Source organism: Macrobrachium nipponense, chromosome 7 (assembly GCF_015104395.2).
Source record: "Macrobrachium nipponense isolate FS-2020 chromosome 7, ASM1510439v2, whole genome shotgun sequence".
In the NCBI taxonomy this organism is placed as follows: Eukaryota; Metazoa; Arthropoda; class Malacostraca; order Decapoda; family Palaemonidae; genus Macrobrachium; species Macrobrachium nipponense.
In genome coordinates this window covers 103,911,390-103,931,208 of record NC_061109.1, presented here as the reverse complement: position 1 = coordinate 103,931,208, position 19,819 = coordinate 103,911,390, and the positions used below count along the sequence as shown (strand labels likewise).

General features: G+C 44.7%; 1 long non-coding RNA gene across 1 annotated transcript in view; it reads left to right on the top strand.

Moving 5' to 3' along the window:
* The first annotated feature begins 10,050 nt into the window (after positions 1–10,050).
* LOC135217116 (uncharacterized) overlaps positions 10,051–19,819 on the top strand; it is a 68,590-nt gene continuing 58,821 nt past the window's right edge. Inside the window, exon 1 of the long non-coding RNA XR_010315053.1 lies at positions 10,051–10,207. This is a non-coding gene — a long non-coding RNA (uncharacterized LOC135217116). The remainder of the gene's footprint in view (positions 10,208–19,819) is intronic.

Here is a 19,819-nt window from a genome sequence, read left to right as displayed (position 1 = left end):
AAGCAATTAAGGAAAATTCTGAAATTTGAGTTCAAAAATTAAGCATGATTACTAACGCGTAATATCTATTTATTGTTGTCGAAATTACATGAAAAAAGAAACATGGTGGTTGTCGAAAACACACAAAATAACTGAAAACTCCTTTGCATAATCTTGTATCTTATCACATGACTTGACACATGTGAGCGGGGAACGTCAACTGACTCGCGGACAGGAAGGAAAACAGGTAAACGAACGCGCACTGCGTCCTTAACGTCATCGAACATTAACCTGCACAAGGGTAATGTTTCGATAAACGACATTGCTCGGTAGCTTGCCATCGTTGACCTGGCTCTTGTGTCTCCATGAAAACTTGTATTCCTACGTATCTTATTTAGTTAAAAGTAGTATTTTCACAGATGCTGATAGCCTTGGAAGCTTGATAGAAACATCCTTCAGTATAGTGCAGTGCTGCTACAATATCTTTAATAAAACAAAATGTTCAATTGGAAGGATGAAATGCAGGACTTTCAGATTTCACCAAAAGCGTAATAGATTTTCTCATGAGCCCATAGGTAGAAAGTTCCCAGATAGTCATTTTTAGGCAAATGGTTGCAAAACTTTTTTTTTTTTTTTTTAAGTCTACGTTGTACTATTTTATAGCGAACTCTCGCACACACCCACAAACGGATGTCAACTCTTACTTTGTGGTCAGGAAAATATGAAATATTGAAGGTGGAGATTTTAATACTAATGTGATTTGATTGTTCACGATAACAGGAAGGTGGTAAAAATGCAGCGTTCCTTTCGTCTGATTGCTCAAATTTCATATTTATTGCAAAGGTCAACAAATTGGGTCACACACACACACACACACACACACACACACACACACACACACATATATATATATATATATATATATATATATATATATATATATATATATATATATATATACTGACATATGTATATACATGTTTGCGTTTCGTCAAATACAGTACACGAAATGTGCTACCCTTTTACTGATGAGCCCCATGGACAACCACATACAAAATACATCAGCATAGCCATGATATATATATATATATATATATATATATATATATATATATATATATATATATATATATATATACCATATATATATAATATACACTGCATTCACCAATGCCGTCTTAAGACCAGCATGCATTAGGACAAGGGGCTGTGTGACCTTGAAGAGATGCAGATGCTGAAACCTACCACAAAAAAAAAAACTCTTCGTAGGTAATGTAGGGACTTCTGTAACCGGAAGGGAGTTATAGCTTTTTGGTTCTTCACAAATCAGCAGTCCCGAAAGCTCTCGACAGGCCTAGCAAGTCGGTGAGCTCTTATTAAATCGTTCAAGAAATGCACGACTGGCCCCAGGAGGGACTATTGTCACTCAGAATAGTTTCCTGAGGCAGGACGGCTGACAAGCTTGATAGCTTACCTGACATCTGGTGAGAAAGGTGAGAATATATATATATATATATATCTATATATATATATATATATATATATATATATATATATATATATATATATATATATGTGTGTGTGTGTGTGTGTGTGTGTGTGTGTGTGAAAAAAATCACAGTAGATGCACGTGACTTCATAAATAAGCGAATACCACGGGAAAATGATAGTCAGAAATCAAGCGCTTTCTCGTCTTTCATTCAGACATCGTCAAGGAGCTACTAAAGTACAATTGGAGAGGAAGGCCTCAGGTACAAACAAGATCAGGAATACCAGATGGTTAATTATCAAAAGGGTAAAAATTAAAAGGGATAATCCAGGATTATCGGATATCACAACGGTCACAAACTTAAACAGATTCTGACCCTAACCGAAATTACAAAGTATCTTTACAGTCCAAAACATGTAAAAACTGAATATATTAATTTTGTTGCTTATATTTATCTACAACTTTTTTCATTATGAAAGCATCAAGTTTAAATAAACCAAGACTTAAATTTAGAACATTTCTATTATTTGATTTGATAAAACAAGATTCAATGATATTCCTTTTGACAAGGCTCTTGCTTGACTCCAGTTAATAGGATGGTCTAAATCTCTCATATGTACAAATAATGCATTCGATATTTGCCCAGTTCTCACAGAATATTGATGTTGCTTGAGACGCTGTGAAAGAGATTTGCCGGTCTGTCCGTAATAGACTTTATCACACTTTTTTGCAAGGAATTTCATATATGCAGCCTGGAAGATCTTTAGGAGAATTTATGATTACTAAACTCTTGACATTAATATTACTGAAAACAACATTTATGTTAAAAAGCTTTAAAATTCTAGGAATATCTAAAAACCTTTCATCATAAGGTAATTTTAGAATGTTATGCTTACTAAATTCAAGTTTGTCATTAGTTGAATAAATTGTTTTTCTAGCTCTTTTCCATGCCACATCTACAAAAGTCCTTGGGTATTTAAGTTTCAATGCAATATCATAATAGTTTTAATTTCAGCGTCAATATATATATATATATATATATATATATATATATATATATATATATATGTGTGTGTGTGTGTGTGTGTGTGTGTGTGTGTGTATTTTTATAGTACAACTTTTTCTTCCTTGAAAGGAGTCACACCAGAATGGCACGGATTCCCGTTTTCTCAGTAAGTCTTTAGGAATGAGGATGCTAGACCAACGCCATTTTTCTTTACCGTAGCAGATGCTGGTACACATTTATAGCTAGAGAATTGCTTAAATCTCTCTCTCTCTCTCTCTCTCTCTCTCTCTCTCTCTCTCTCTCTCTCTCTCTCTCTCTCTCTCTCTCTTTGCAAGAATAAATAAAATGGTTGTTCACTTTAACAATGTAACGTAATGTATGGCGTTTGTGAGTTTATAACCTTGACCGAGTTCAGGAACAAATAAACACATGAGCACGTTCAGATATTTCCATGTGAGCCATATAGACTATAGAGGCTTACTAAGGCCTGATTTGGCTAGATGATAATGGTTAACCGAAGCAGACTTCTATCTATCAATTCTATTTACGGTATGATATAAATTTTTCCCTTTTTTCACTTTCACTCCTAGACTCGCTTTCACTCAGTTACAATTTTTAGTGCAGAACTTTCGAGGGTATGTGTAGTGGATAAATATTGATTTATTAAGTCACAAAGTGCTTTGATTTTTCCGCTACCCGCTATCTTTTTCGTATTTCTCAGACTTAGGTGAATATTATTGATCTTAACTCTATAATATTCTATCATTTTAGTTCGCCAACATTCTTAGAAACTCGTTTGGCATTGCAATGTACAATGTGGAATTTGATATTACGCTACTTTGTTTGTTTGCTTGTATGGTGTTTTTACGTTGCATGGAACCAGTGGTTATTCAGCAACGGGACTAACGGCTTTACGTGACTTCCGCATCACGTCGAGAGTGAACTTCTACCACCTGAAATACACATCTCTGACCCCTCAATGGAATGCCCGAGAAATATTACGCTACGCTACTGATCCAGGCGATTTTTCGAGCTCGCATAGCCTATCGAAATGTCGACATTCATCTTGACCTTACAGTGATATTTATAATGCCATGAAATGATCATAATCATGAACCAAAATTTACTGTTTCAGTCATCCCATTATCGAGCAACTTCCCCGGATACAAGCAAAGCTCTTTCGGCAGCGCTAAAGACGCTGCCTTCACATTTGATGAAGACGATAGCTGCTCCTCCTTTACCTGAATGGTGATCTCTTTCCATCTGCTTTATTTACACTAGTCCAGAATTAGTTTGGATTTTTCTGTCTTTGTTTTTCCATTGCCAAAGGCGAGTGTTAAAAACAAGCATTCACTGTAGAAAGGTGTTAGTGGCAATATTATTTGTATCAGGATTAAGAAGCAGAATACGTATTATTACTATGTCATAAATAATTGTATAAGATACTACAGATTATACCAGCGCGATGAGTTTAAACCAGTCTCTCTCTCTCTCTCTCTCTCTCTCTCTCTCTCTCTCTCTCTCTCTCTCTCTCTCTCTCTCCTTTTCGTCACCGCAGTGTGTCAGTGAAATTATTTGGTTTTACCTTGAAATTACAAATCGGTTAATAGAAACGAATGATGTATCCTTTCACGTTACCGACGCTCATTTTCCCCCTGGCATTAAATGGCCGATAACATAACCAGTCATTCCAAAATTGCGGTATTGTTGTTAATGTAAAGTGATTAGCAGAGAAATTCCAGATAATTAGAGCTCGTATAAATAGATGAAGAATCTATACTCCCTTTTCGATATACATTCTGCCACCCCGTTGCGTCCTCTGCAATTCTTTGTTGAAATGATTTCAGTGACGGCGTCATGAAATGCTTGCTTATACTATTATTTTTATTACTATTATTACAGTAAAAGTCGCAATTGATTTCCGGATGATGATACGGAATCGGAAGATGGATTAAAAACTGCTTCAAGATTCCTATGTGGCAAACGAAATACATCTTTCTCCGTTAGTGCTACAAGTTGTTGTAGTAGCAGCTGCATTAAAGAAAGACGTTTGCTGATACAATATGAATGCATTGTTAATCACTAATCCTGATTTGCTATTAATCCTCTTAAGAAATGTAAGGGATCAAAAATGTCTTTGAAGGAATAAGATACGATTCTTGAGGCTGGTGTTCCCCGTAGCTACGTCACTAATACTGAAATTATAATACACATTAGTACTATACTGTTGTTGATCATCCCCACCTCAGACCCCATCCCGCCTTTCAGCTGCGTTACCTTTTTGATAAGAAATTGGCAACATATTCCACCAGGTTGCTTATTGGGCCATTAATTTGAGATATTGCTAATTGCTGGACGGCTTACGAAGTTCTGAAATTAGCTGGTGTCGGTGGGGCTTATTGATTGGTAGTTACTGGGTCGCTTGCGATGGAGGGAGCAAGCTGTAATTACCTGCCATTAAGGGACGCTAATGAAAGGTCCAGGTCGCTCTTGTGTTCAGGGGAAGCTGCGACTCTTTTGTTCGAAAGAACCGGAGTTACGTGGATGTCATTATACCCTTGAGGGATACATTCCATTACATGTGGAGGTCACGCTTTGTGTCTTGTTATATATTTTTTCATTCTGTACGTTGCATATAGATAATTGAGTGTATTAGGTGTGTGTGTGTGTGTGTGTGTGTGTGTGTGTGTGTAATGTATTTACACAACCATGGAGGGAAATCAAAATATACATATGTACATCTATATACGTAGTTTATTTATATAGCCACGGAGGGAAAATGAGACACTTGATTGGAGCTAGTCCTTTCGTCTTTCGTCTTTTGTTAAATTCTCTTCAAAATAGGTTTGTCCTAACATTCAAGAGGAATAGGTTTCTTAAGATGCCTTCGTTTCAATTCCAGGTTACGGTGGAAAACAATTAAAACCAAATCATAAGTAGAGGGAGCATTTTTCGACTTTGGATATAAGGGAGGCTAGAACACGAAGAACACATTGTTCAGCAGTTTCAGGATACTTATGAAAGATTATGACTGAGCTTCAGGAAATCCCTGTCAGGAAGGAAGAAAAACAAAGATCAACTTCGTCTTGTTTGAAATATTTTACTTGAAAATACACACTAACAAAACCAAAACGATATCATGAAAGAAGAGTATGAATAGGTTTATATGAATCTTTCTGGAAATGGTGAGATATTGAACATAATTTTGTGCATCACAAGAGCCCTTTCTACCTCTCGAATGTTAGTAATATTCGGGCGTAACTTAAGTGCGTTGACGTTATTGTGCAAAACTACTGGCTAAATAATTGCTGATGTCTGCTGTTTGGAAGCATAATAGACTATGGGTCTAATCAATCTTAGCAATGCATTTGACAACACAGCAAAATGAAAAGCCAGAGACTTTTTTGAATTTCCATCTCTACTCCCTCCGTCTCACTGGATAAACTTAAAAAAATGTATGCAAGTTTTCACCTGCGTAGTCCAGTTTCTGTTATTGCTTTCCAAATTAAGTTTAAAACTTTCTTGTGTCGTTCCTGTCTGCGTTCATATAATAACAAGTCGTTAGTCTTGTGGCTTGTCCTTGTCCGAGGCTCTTGAGTTCAAGGGACAATAACAGAGTCGAGACAAATTAAGTAGGAATTTCACTGTATCTGGTGATTCGAAGAAAAAACAGTGACCCATCCAACTTTTAAGAATCCCTTTAACTGTAACTACGCCTAAGGCAGGCGCATACACATACACACACACACACACACACACACTGAGTTTATATCATAACCAACACCTATTGTTTGTATTTTTGATGATGTTACTTTGTAACGTTTAGTTGAAGCCTCATATTTGTGAGGTAAAGTCCAAGTGTTTCTAGCAGACCAAGAAAAAATTTTACCTGAGAAACTATGATCAGACGGCCAGTTAAATATTGCGTGTTTGGTTGTTTAGTTTTTGTAGATCCATAAGGGTCATAAGGTTAATCTTTATAGCTTTTGATATTACTGCCGCCACTAAAATTTTTAAGATTATTTATCATGATATCTTAGTAAGCTTAGCTATGGCTCTATTTTACTGGAAGATTCATGGTGCACCACGGAGCTTTACATCACACTCTCTGAGGTAATAAAACTTTGGAAAAGATAACAAACATTTGAAATATATGACTTGAGCGGGTTTCAGCTGTTTAGATATTAGAATGCCGTCTGAATTATTATTTAGATACTTACTTGCATTGCGCATTTATCAAGAAATGCGTCAGACATTTTAAGACCGTGTTTATTATGGATATTATATCAATAAGTGCAGCAATGATCAGGGGCGTCATGTTATGGTAAAATTTGGGGCGGTGGGGGGCGGGCCTGTTGACAGGGAAGATGGTAGATATTGTGAAGTAATTGCATGCATTTTCATACCATAGAGAGAAATGACATACAAAGTGTAATTACAGATTAATTCCAGTTTCCAAATTATTATGACATGAACATAATTACAATGTCCGAATTTGCTGCTGATACACGCATAATAAATTGTAAATATTATTGCTGAATTTCAGATGATAAATCATACATCAGTAATTCATATGCAAAGAAATATCAAGAAGCATTGTTCCAGAATCTGTCCACTACCTTCTGAACATCTTGCGACTGTAGTCTTTCAGCCTGAACTACTGAGACCACAAGGTCACTCAATCGAGTCTGACTCATTGTGCTCTTCAAAGAGCTCTTTACAAACTTGAAGGAAGAGAATGACCTCTCACGTGAGCGCGATGACACTGGTAAGGTTAGCACCAACTGATATGCTCATGCAACATTTGGATAAAGCTCCAACATATCATTTTCCACCATGTACAGGTAGATATCAGGGATGCCTTGAGATGACCTTAATTCATCGGAAGATGAGAATGCATTGCAAAATAACCAATACTCCAAAACAATTTCTCCTCAGTCTTCTCAATTTTTGTGACTGGTGGATTCTGCAAGCAGTCAGTTGAGGTGAGAAGAAGCATTCACTCAGAATGGAAGCTGCTTCTCAGGGCAGATAAGAATAGATCGGCCGCTTAGAAAAAGAAATTTATCTGTTTTTTTTATTTGGTATTCATTGATATTTCATCCTGTATATTCTCATCCAAAATCCTTGATGTTTTCCTGGGACGTTTTTCATTGAATTCAGCATCAATTGAATTGCCCATTGTGGTAGCCAGATTCCAATGCTCTTCGAACTGTTCACAGATTTCTTCCTGCTGGTCGCTGAAATCAGTACTTGTACTTGAATAGATGCTGCAGCATTGTTAAGAGTTTTACTTTGCAGATTCTTTGATACAATGTGGGGCAGCTTCAAAAGATCAATCAATACTGTCAAAGTCGAGCAAAATTCAAAATCAATTGCTCTTAGGAGAAATACTGCTTCACCTCCCGTTTGACGGTCATAACTTGAATCCTGCATGATTGTATTATCTGCTAGAACTTGAACACGGCCCAAGTTGAAAGGGATACTGTAATTATTTAACCTAAAGCTGAAAGTGGCAGTGAAAGGGTTTGGCGTTTTACAAGTATAGTGTCTTACACCAAAATTTTGGCACCGTACGGGTACACCATGGGCATGACGCCCGTGTACTCTGTAGGTATGTCGGGCCTACTTTAGTAACCCAACCTTGTGGTAGTATTATTTTCCATTTATCTCTTCCAATTTATATTGATTTTTGTAACATTTCTTACAAAATTTATGCAATATGTTCCGTGTTTACTTTATTTCACTGAAATTTATAACTTTCTTGTGATTTTTTTTATATATATATAAAATTACTGTTTTCATCTTCCTACGAACTATTCTTTTTCGTTTTTTCATTTTATAGCACACTGTTAGTTATTACCTGTTTAACTATTTTATCAATCGAGTTGTGAATTTTCAACATGTAACCCATTGTAGGCTACATATACTGACTAAAAGCACTGGTATAGGCTAGCTAAATAAAATAAAGCATTGTATGTAAGTGAACAGGAGTAACTGATGGTGACAGTAAATTTTAATTATGTATATCAAAAATGGACCACCTTTTGACACACTAATTAAAATTGTCACTTGCAGTCGGTGAACTACAAAAATATATATTTTCCGTGACAGGTTCAAGTACAAATGGGAACAACGCCAGAAATAGTTACAAAAGTTTGCTATCAAATGCGGCTTTCTAACGTTTTCTTTATTACAAAGAAAAACAGAAAAGGAAAACGTTAGGTATTCTCGCAGGGGTATTAGATATGATTCTGTAATGGTTGAGTGCTTTCTAACGACAGTACTTTTACACACAAAAAATAAATGAATAAATAAATCGATAGTTCAGAATATCAGACTGAAGCGGGAGAAGGCTAACTTAATATGCATTTGATTATAAAATTGTATACTAGATTGGTAATTTACAATGCTGAATGGCAAAAAACCTTGTTATAACATTTAGCCTATTTGTTAACTTATGGTCGATATTTATGATATTTATATTCACACTATTTTTAGAGTTCCAGTTAGTTAAGGTACTATACCCCTCAACCAGTACAAGGTATGGGGCTGCAAACCCCAAACTTCGGCCAAGTGGATACTTTCCTTCTAAGCAGATGGCCGACAATGCTATCATTTCCCTCGTGAAAAACACATTAGACCTCCGTAGGGAGTAAGTGCCGTCAGCGCACTATACATGGTGCACTGTGAGCATTACTAAAGTGTGTCTGCAGTGTCCCTTCGGCCCCGAGCTGCACCCACTTTTTACTCTTTTTTCGTTTTTACTTTACCTCCATTCCCGCTTCCTTCTTCAGTCTTGCTGGCCAACCCATAGATATAGCTAGAGGGTCAACCTCTCTATTCTTAGTGCAATTGTTTTGGGGGTTAGATCCTTGTACTTCATCTTCATTTTCTGAATCTTTCTCTTGCCACTGTTTTAAAGGCTTGAAGGCCGAAAGTAACCTGATGCCTGGTTTGACCACGATTATCGATATTTGGGCTTGACAGCCTAAATTGTATAAATCCAAGTCACACAGGAATGAAACCGTAGGTAGATGCTTTTGGCCACCTGCAGGCTGTTTCTCCCCAACAGAAGAACAAGACTGTTGAGTACCATTGCACGCCGAATCAAAGATGCACCTGTGTTCAGAAAAATAACTTCCTAATAGCCAATTCAGTATTTTTATTAAATACATGCCGAATTAATTGTGTGTGTTGTTTGGGACACATAAACCGCAGTTAACAATAATCGAGTCCATAGTTTTTCAACATGGATTTGCATCTCTTCAAATTGACAATAGAATTGAACTTATGTATTATATCTCTCTGTGCAGGTCAGTGAAATGAACTGATTTTGAAAATTATGGCACATGCATAGAATTATGCAACAGAGTAGCGCGTACATGTGGAATAATGTCGAATATCTTAACGTTAACGTATCTCGGTTCTCTAGAGGTCTAAAAACAAAATATAAGAATCTATTATATTATTTTACATACAGTTCCATTTACAGTAATTAACTAATCATTAAGGTTTACTTTGCTCGTATTTTTAATTATTCAAACAACGTTATTTCACGATTGTAAATGATCTATGGTCAAACGTCAGGTCAGGTTCCGCTGAAACCGATAGAAAGTTGCACAGTCTTCCCGACGTAGTGGAATCGTAAACAAGTAAACAGTCACCTGTTGTAGTAGTAGACTACTACTATATTCATTTGTAACTCGTAGTACAACAAAGCCAGGCCTACAGTAAGTACACCACGCACATCCATTGTTCTCATGATTCTTTTTATTCAATGTCATCCAGTTGTTCACACGAATTTACACTTAGCTACACTTAGGCTAGACTTAAAAAGTTGCTTTTGCGTTGCTAACCCTGTTACGTTTTCGGACATGATCAAGTTCGTAGGCGATTTTAGTGGTCAGTATGAACGCTGCAAAGAGGGAACAATGACCCTCGTGAAAGACGAAGACAGTTTTGTGCCCTAAATCAGGTTAGTGTGGTTCGTTTGGTTAGGTCACAACCTTTGTTACCATACTGGGGGTGGTCCAGGGGGTTGAAGCCCCCTTTGCCAGGTTAGGTCACGTTCCCTAAGTCATGTTAGGTTGGTTCGTTTGGTTAGGTCACAATCTTTGTTACAATAATGGGGGGGTCCAGGGTGGTGAAGCCCCCTGGCCAGGTTAGGGCATGTGCCCTAAGTCAGGTTAGGTTGGTTCGTTTTGTTAGGGATCAGTTTAGCCTAGTTAGCCAGGCCTCGCATCTTGTGCCCGAACGTCCACATAGGCTAACAGGCCATACTAGGGTAGATCATCACAGCAGGCCACGCAGGCCACCTACCATCAATGCAAGCCACCCTCCGAAAAAGTACATTATAACGCGTCCTGACACCCGAGATGGGCATCAGTCGCGACTTGTTGTTGGTGAGAAACGGAGCTAAAGACCTCTACTCTCCTTTCGAAGTAAGTATTTTCCCCAAAGTTAGAAATTAAGGCCAAATTTTAAGATTTAAACAGAGGGTACTGAAAACGGTCTCAAACGTAGTGCAAATCTCACCAAAACGCGTTCAACATTTTTACTTACAACTCGAGGTATTTAGAAGATTGACGCCATCTCGATGTTTACGGAGTAGCTTGTGTCAATAAACTAACCATTTCCTTGTGATAAACCCGCCCGCACACCACTGTACCCACAGACGCTGGAGCACTTTTATCACAACATCGAAACACGATTTCTCATCAACAACAAGCCATTCGTAAACAGCTGTTGGGTAGAAGATGACGAGAAGCGTGCTCTTGGCTAATTTTTTAAATAAGTAGTAAAACATCAATATTTTACATATTTATGATGGATTAATTTTTGAAAATATTCGTTATTGAAAAAGTAACTCGACTCTGACTCAAATTTAAGTAATTATTTTTCTGAATTAGAACGTTCTTTCAAGTTCTGTATTATGACGTCACGACATCTTGACTTTCGTACCTATTGTAAATAATTGCTATACTCAACTGTCATTGCAGAACAGTTTACCAGTTATTCATGCAGATTGTTATCAGCTATACATGTAATTGTTATAATCGTAATGCGCATATATCTTTATTATTTACTTTTGGATATATGAAGATGTTTTACTGCTGGATTATCGCCGTAGTGTGACGCAATCGTTTTGCGGTCCATGGGCCTCTTGTCTGTTTTCGCACCATAAGAAATTATGGGGCCGAATTTGCAATGACCAGAAAGTCGTTAAAAGAGGAAAGTTAGCATTGAGGGGCATATGTTTTGACTGAGAAAAATACAAATTTATTCAATAGCTAGCTTGTAAAAAAATACTGGTTATAAAAACTTGATTGACAACTAAGCAGCATGTCTACTATGGGTTTCAGAGACAGTGCAAGCAGGTTTTTGGGCAATACCTATTTCTGTAACGAACACTCTTAACAGAACGAGATTTTGCTATAGTGCATTACACCCAGTGCCGTAATTTATAAAAGGGTATCGTGAATCACTAATCGTAAAGAATAACGACACTTGTCCTTGTACCAAGAGACAAAAAAAACTCCATTATGCAGAAATGGATACGAACACGCGTATAAAGCTCCACCTACCCTCTCCCAACCCCCCCCCCCCCCCCCCCCCCCCCCCCCTCCACCGCCATCCCTTTTCTCTTCGTTCCTCCGCCTTCCTTTCTCTCTCTCTCTCTGTTGCCATTCGGTATGTGTTGACCCTCCAAACTGGTATAAGACTACACACAAAAAGTTGAAATTGGTGAAATTAGGCTATGTATTGGAAGTATATATACATAAATATTAAAGCAATTTTATCATTATTGCATTACTATGACAACTAGAATTCATGGAAACAGTTTATAACCTGTTAAGCGTCACCCCACGTAATATACGTTTACCGCGATCTACTCGGTAGCGCCTTCAACGGGATATTACGTTCAAGACTTTAACTGTGCTTGTCAAGCCGTCAGCCCCGTAATAATACGTTTAATCGTATAGAAAGTGTAGGAACATCATTTGGTAACACTCTCAGCACATGGGAAACTTATTTCCAGCCTGGCAACTCTTTCCTGGTGGTCGCTTATGCTAGAAAACTGCCTGTCCCTGTTGGTTTTCTTTCAATACGCTTCGGGCGTTTATCGAGACAAATTGGATTTCGCGTCTTTCACAATGAATGTCCCAAAGAGGAGGCATATTTCTTTAGGTGAGATCAATCAAATACTAGATGAGGAGTGTGATATTGATAACCTATTTGATAATGAGAGCTCTAGTTCTGAATCCTCCAGTGATGATACAAACTTTTCTTCCAATTGCGGGAGTGAAGATGACTTTTCTTTGCCGAGTGACTGGACTCCGAGAGAGAGAGAATTTCCTACAGTTAATTACAGTATGAATAACAAGCATAAAAATCAATTTGTTCCGACACGGCATACAAACCTTCGGTCCTTTTACAATAGGAAGGTACTAGCGGCAGCTGGATAGGTCGTAAGCTTTCGAACAAGGGGTTCGGTAGTTAACTGCTTGTCCGACAGGCGCGCGCGCGCGACTGGGAGGTAAACAAATCACTTTTGCTTTCGGCCTCACAGCGAGTGGACGTGTGTGTTCGACGCTCTCTGCCCGCTTCTCGTCGTTTGCTTTCTTGAGTATTTGGTTGTGTTTGTGTATGAAAGAGTTCATTGTAAGTACAATCATTTCTCTCTTTTCATATTAATTCAACTGAAATTGATAAATGATGGAATCTCCTCGCCTCGCTACCCCACGGAGACTATGCCCGGGTACCGAAGGGCGTAAATGCGGGAAGTTCCGCTCTTTCCCGGAGATAGACCCTCATATTTTGTGTGCTCGGTGTCGGGGGCGCGAATGCACCTGAGCCGAGCCTTGTGATGTTTGTAATGATTGGTCGGGGAGGCGCAGTGGACTTTGTATGAGGGCAGGAAGAAGCGAAGGCCTGCAAAGGAGTCGTCGGAAAGCTCTCCCGCGACTCCTTTGGTGACGGAACACTTCGTCTTCTTTCCTGCCGCCCGCGTCAACTTCCACGTCTCGCGCCTTCCCTTCGGGGGGGGTGTCTAGGTCCTTCTCCTCTCCTGACTTGTCGAGTGGAGGAGGGGCGCCTAGATACCCTGACGTCGAGTTGTACTCTGGGTCCTCTATCCGTTCGTCTTCGCGCGAGCGGGTAGAGGATCCCCCTAATCACCCGACTTTTGCTTCCTCAGGTGCGTTTGCCGCGAAGGATGACCTCGGAACAGGTGTGGGCATCGTTGGGGCTGCAGGGCGTGCCGAGTGTCCAGGGCTGTCTCTACCATCTCGCTGGCTCCGTGGCGGTTCAACCATGCAACGGTCACGACCACCACCACGACCCTTACAACACCCGGCTACGCTTCACCTCCTCACCTGTGTACACCCAGCACGCGGTCTCTGTGACACCCACTACAATCGGTGCAGGGGCCAGTCGCCGTAACTCGGGGGAGTGTGATGCCGCCACCTGGGGTTTGCCGTGCTGCCGCGACCGGACTTCGTGTGCCCGAAGAGCTCGCCCCTGGACCTCCCACCGGTACCTAGGATGGTCTGTGCCGCTGGTCCGCCCATCTGGACCGCCTACACAGTCTGCCGTACCTGCCGTACCTGCCCCAGCTGCTGTCCACGGACGTGACGTTGACCACTGCTGCCGTTCCTGTACCTGCTCCTGCTGTCTCTTCTGCCGTTCCTGTGATGCCATGCACCTGCTGATGTTGTTCCTGTTCCTGGCGCCGCTGCTCCCGATGCTGATCTGTTCGGACAGGTGCGTCCGGGCCCTGTTGCTTCGGCAACAGCAGCCCCGGCCTCCGTCCTGGATGACAGATCTTGACGTCGGTCCTGAGAAGGTTGACGAAGAAAAAGAAGAAGAAGAGGAGGAAGGTGTCGTCGTCGTCTTCATCGTCTTCTTCGTCGTCGTCGTCGTCTGCCGCCTCTTCCCCTTCTTCTTCTAAGGCTCCCACCCCGCCGAAGAAGAAGAAGGTCGCCTCCCCCCCCCTAAGAAGTCTCCTTCGGGAACTTCTAAGGGCCCGTCTCGCTCTGGTGAGACGGGGGTTTCTTCCGCTGGTCACCCTGCTCCTTGGGGGCAGGACCCGTCTCTTCTTTCCGCAAGGAGAAGACTACGGGGACCAGAGGAGTGCCGGCTAACACCGGCACTTCCTCACCTGCTGTCAGTGGTTCGGCCACAGCAGCAGGGTCCGTCTCGGGCCGCTCGTCGCGAGAGGTAACCGAGTGTACGGTCGCCATACCAGCGACCGTGCAGCCAGGAACCAGACCTCTGAGTCCGCTCAGCGTCAGGTTCACGGCACGGAGCGGAAGACTGGTGATAGCCGCTCTACGCGACTCTCACCAGACCAGCTCTCGCTCTCCAGCCGGCGAGCAGCTGGCTACCCGGGCGGACGTGACGGTCCATGACCGCCACGGGCTGAGGCTGGGAAGAGGTCCCCTTCCCCCCCCCCGTTCGCCCGGCACCAGCCACGGCTGGTACCAGCGACGTGACGCGCCGTGAGGATACGCACCGGTCTCACCGTGACAGTGGAGCTCGCCGGTCGCTGACCGTCACTCTCACAGAGAGCGATCGGGTACGGCGACCAGCACCAGCTCCTCTGACACACGAGACCGGGGCCGCTGTTCTCGGTCCAGCCGTTCTCCACAGCGAGACGGCTCGACTAGGCCTGCAGCTTCGATCGCCACCGCGGGTTGGCGATCGCCTGCAGTCTTCCAAGCACACTGGTTCTGCCAGCGATCGGAGGAGGGAGCGTGTCAGGTCTGCCTCTTCCCATCAAACCTTCAACCTCCTCGGGTTACAACCGGGAGGGGCGAGGTATGAGGAGTGATCGTGAGGGGTGCGCCCCTCAGGATCCCACCACGTCGTCATACGTACCAGGCACGGTTCTCGGACCAGCCAGGTCGTACGCACAGGTGGTTGGAGGAGACCGAGAGGGGTCTGTCGCTGTTCTCCCCTCGAGGGAGGAGGGTCTCGGGAGATGCTCCTGTTTGAGGGACTGGATGGTCCGACTCCGCAGGACGCAGTTACTCCTGAGATCCAGAGGAACTTTGCCGAGGTTATTGCGCTGATTCGTCAGCACAACGACCTCGGGAAGGATCGCCGCTCCCACCATCCGAGCCCACGTCCCGGCTCGAGTCGTTCTGGGGCCCGCCCAAGAGGGAACCCAGACCGACGGTGGGTTTGCCGCGTTCTGAGCTTGCAGACTCAGTGCTGGACCAGGTGGAATCGCTTGTCTCCGGACAAGACGTCGCTCAAGTCTGGCAGGTCGAGCAAGTGCTTCCACCATCCTCTGCTGCGACAGCGGCGTTTTTACGTGCCATCCGAGGATCCGATGCCGCCCAAACAGGTGAACCCGGAGTTAGCCAGGCTGACTCCGGGTGTGTCTCTGCAGCAGCTCCTGTCCGAGAAACCTATGGTTCTCGCAGCAAGAGGCACTCGGCCTGGAATCTACTGCCATGGCAGCTTTCCAGGCCGTCTCCTGGTTAGATCTGTGGTCCCTCACAGTATCTAAGGTCGCAGCCAACTCCGGGGGGGGAATTTCTCCCGAAGATGAACTCGGCCTTTAGGAGACTTTGCCATCTGGAGGAAGAGCCATCTCCTTCCTTGCCCACCAGACGGTGAACCTGTGGCCAACCTGGTTCTCCGACGAAGGGACGCTGTCCTGACTCGGGTTTCCAGGGCGGCCGGGCGTGAAGCGGCGTTGGGTCTTCGCAACGGACCTCTACGGAGTTCCACATCTCTCTTCCCAGGAGAGATGGTGGACGCTGCGGTGGACAGACGGCGCACTGACGACAGTGACCGTCTGGTTCACCAGGCAGTCTCGAAGGCTTCTGGGCAGCCTCGGACTGCGGCCAAGTCTAAGAACTCGGCTAGCGCTTCCTCGGTGGCTAAGACGGTAGCTAGCGTCGAAGCCCCGGGGAAGACTCTGTCTTCTTCGACTTCTACTAAGGGAGCCGTAACCAGCCCTCCTCCCAGCCCTCCTCCTCCCGTGGAGGCTCTGGGAAGAAGTCGAAGAAAGGGGGGAAACGCTAGGGACGGCGTTCCCCCTCACCTGCTGCCGGAAGTGGGGGGGTGCCTGGCCAGCCATTGGGCAACTTGGCAGCGCTACGGCGCCGAGACCTGGATTGTAGATGTCCTTCGGGAGGGATATCTATTACCCGTCGAATCTCGGCCACCCCTCACCTCCAACCCGGTCCAACAGCAGTCGTACGTTCCAGGGTCATCGAAGGACGTAGCATTGAGACAGGAGATCAAGACCATGCTGAGCAAGAGAGCTGTAGAAATCGTCACGGATCAGTCACCAGGCTTTTACAGTCGACTCTTCCTGGTGGAAAAGTCTACGGGAGGCTGGCGCCCGGTGATAGATCTCTCTCCTCTGAACCGGTTTTGTTCGCCAGACCCGATTCACGATGGAGACGGCACGTTCAGTGCTCGACTCCATCAGGGAGAACGATTTCATGCTTTCAGTGGAATTGAAGGATGCGTATTCCAAATACCCATTCATCAGTCCTCCAGAAAGTACCTCCGCTTCATCCTCGACGGGACGGTGTACCAGTTCAGGGCACTTTGCTTCGGTCTCTCAACCGCCCCACAGGTTGTTCACGCGAGTGTTCACTCTGGTGTCTGCTTGGGCCCATTCGCACGGGATACGTCTGATGAGGTATCTCGACGATTGGTTAGTCCTGGCGAGCTCCCGCTCGCAGTTGCTACAGGACAGGGATCGACTGCTCGAGTTCTGTCGCGATCTGGGGATCGTTGTGAACTTCGAAAAGTCCGATCTCGAGCCCAAGCAGAGGATGAAGTACCTGGGTATGCTGATCGACACGGTAGCAGGGCGAGTTCTTCCCCGCAGACTCGCGGATCATCAGATTCATGGGAGGCAGCCAACCAGTTCCTGTCTCGGCAGGAACAGGTAGCTCAGCGATGGCAAGTCGTGATCGGACACCTCTCGTCAACTCGAGAAGTTAGTCCCTCACGGGCGTCTTCACCTGCGGTCTCTTCAGTGGAGACTAAAGGAGAGTTGGTCACAGGGCTACGGATCCCCCAAGCTTTCCAGTGTCACTGACACGGAGGTGAGGCAGGACCTAGCCTGGTGGCTGGACGACAGGAACCTCTTAAGAGGATGGCCTCTGCGCACTCTCCCCCCCCCCGGACATGCAGCTGTTCTCGACGCATCGACCGAGGGATGGGGCGCACACCTGGAGGAGTTGCTGACTTCAGGAGTGTGGTACGAGAAACGACAAGCACCTTCACATCAATGTACTGGAACTCAAGGCAGCGTTCCTCGCTCTCCAAGAGTTCCAGGACCGCTTGATGGGACACTCAGTGGTGTTGATGTGCGACAACACCACGGTAGTGGCCTACGTCAACAACAGGGGGGCCTAGTGTCTCTCCCGTTGTACCAGTTGACTCGGCAGGTGCACGAGTGGGCCGAGGCACACTCAATAGAGCTGTCGGCACGCTACATTCCAGGGAAGAGGAATGTAGTAGCAGACACGCTCAGCCAGTTCGGGATCAGGTGATAGGGACCGAGTGGTCTCTACACCAGGACGTGGCGGAAAGGCTCTTCGACCTGTGGGGGCGACCAGTCGTGGATCTGTTCGCCACCCGGCACAACAGGAAGCTCCAGGTGTTCTTCTCGGCCGTGCCGGACCCATGGGCAGCTGCAAAGGACGCTTTCCAACACCCGTGGGACACCTCTTCGTCTATGCCTTTCCCCCGTTCAGCCTGATTCGCAAGGTGATCAGTCGCAGCACTGGTCACCCCGAATCTCAGGATGATCCTGGTGGCTCCCAAATGGCCACAGGCATTTGGTATCCGGACTGCTGGCTCTTCTCGCAGGAGAACCGAGAGAGATTCCCCCTTGGCACAACCTTCTCGCCCAGCCACACGTCGAGCGGTACCACCGAGCAGTCCAGTCCCTACGACTTCACGGCTGGCTGTTATCCACCATCTCTTGCGAACGAGAGGCTTTTCTCGTAGCGCAGCAACAGAGATGGCTGGAAACGTCCGTCAGTCCTCTGCAGCTGTGTACCAGGGAAGTGGGCCGTCTTCTGTGGTTGGTGTCGTAGACGGGTCTATCTCCTCTCAGAGCCACTCTTCAGCAGGTAGCGGATTTCCTCGTTTTTCTTTCGCCGAGAGAAGCTCCTCTCAGTCCCCACAGTCAAAGGATACAGAGCCGCCCTGGCTCTCGTCCTGAAACTGAGGGGATTGGACATCTCGAACTCGTTCGAGATCTCCTTGCTTATGAGGAGCTTGTCGAAAGGTCTGCCCACCCAGGGAACTCAGGCCCCCTGCGTGGGATGTGACTCTCGTCCTTAGGAGTTTGACTCGAACGCCGTTCGAGCCACTCCGAGAGTCGTCAGACAGGGATCTGACCCTCAAGACCCTCTTCTTGCTGGCCCCTGGCATCGGCGAAGAGAGTAGGGGAACTTCATGGTCTTTCCTATGATGTACGACTCTCCAGGGGATGGGGATCTGTGACGCTCGATTTCGTCCCGAACTTCGTTGCGAAGACTCAGAACCGTCGGTCCCTGACGACAGGTTCGAGTCCCTTCACGATTCCCTCCCTAATGGACTTCACCGATAATGATGCGGATGAGATGCTGCTTTGTCCTGTGAGGCGCTACGGCGCTATCTGAAGAAAACTCGACACCTCAGGCCTGAGTGTCGACGCCTCTTCGTTAGCACCGGGGTAACCAGAAAGAAGTATCCAAGAACACACTTTCATTCTGGCTGCGTGAGGTCATCAGGAGGGCGTATGAGGCTGATGGTAGTGACGACATCCGTATGTCCCGTCCGAGAGCTCACGAAGTCAGAAGTATTGGCCCCTCGTTGGCGTTTCGTAAGAACTTCTCCGTGGCGCAGGTCCTGAAGGCAGGGGTCTGGTCCAACCAGACTACCTTTACGTCCTTCTACCTTCGGGATATTGCCCACAGGTCCTTGGATACCTTTTCCTTGGGACCCGTGGTGGCTGCTCAACAAGTTTGTGTAGCTAACCCAGACCCTCGCAGGCTGAAACAGCATCGAGTCCTGGTGTGACTGTGTGGATGGATGTGTGAGTGAGTGAGTGACTGGCTCCCTCTTCCCATCTTTTCCTCCTCCTCTACCTGTGGGCAGAGGGCCACGGTCGTCACTACGCTGGATGAGGACGAGATGCAGGTGAGCTATATGACAGAGCCCCATCCTATCCCTTTCACTAGGGATAGGAGCAGAATATCCACCACTTCCTTCTACAAGGGGGGGAAGTGGATGCCTACAAGAGTCAAACCCATGACTTTATATTTGCTCCTGTACAGGAACAAGTTCTTACATTGCTGGTACGAAGAGATACGCTT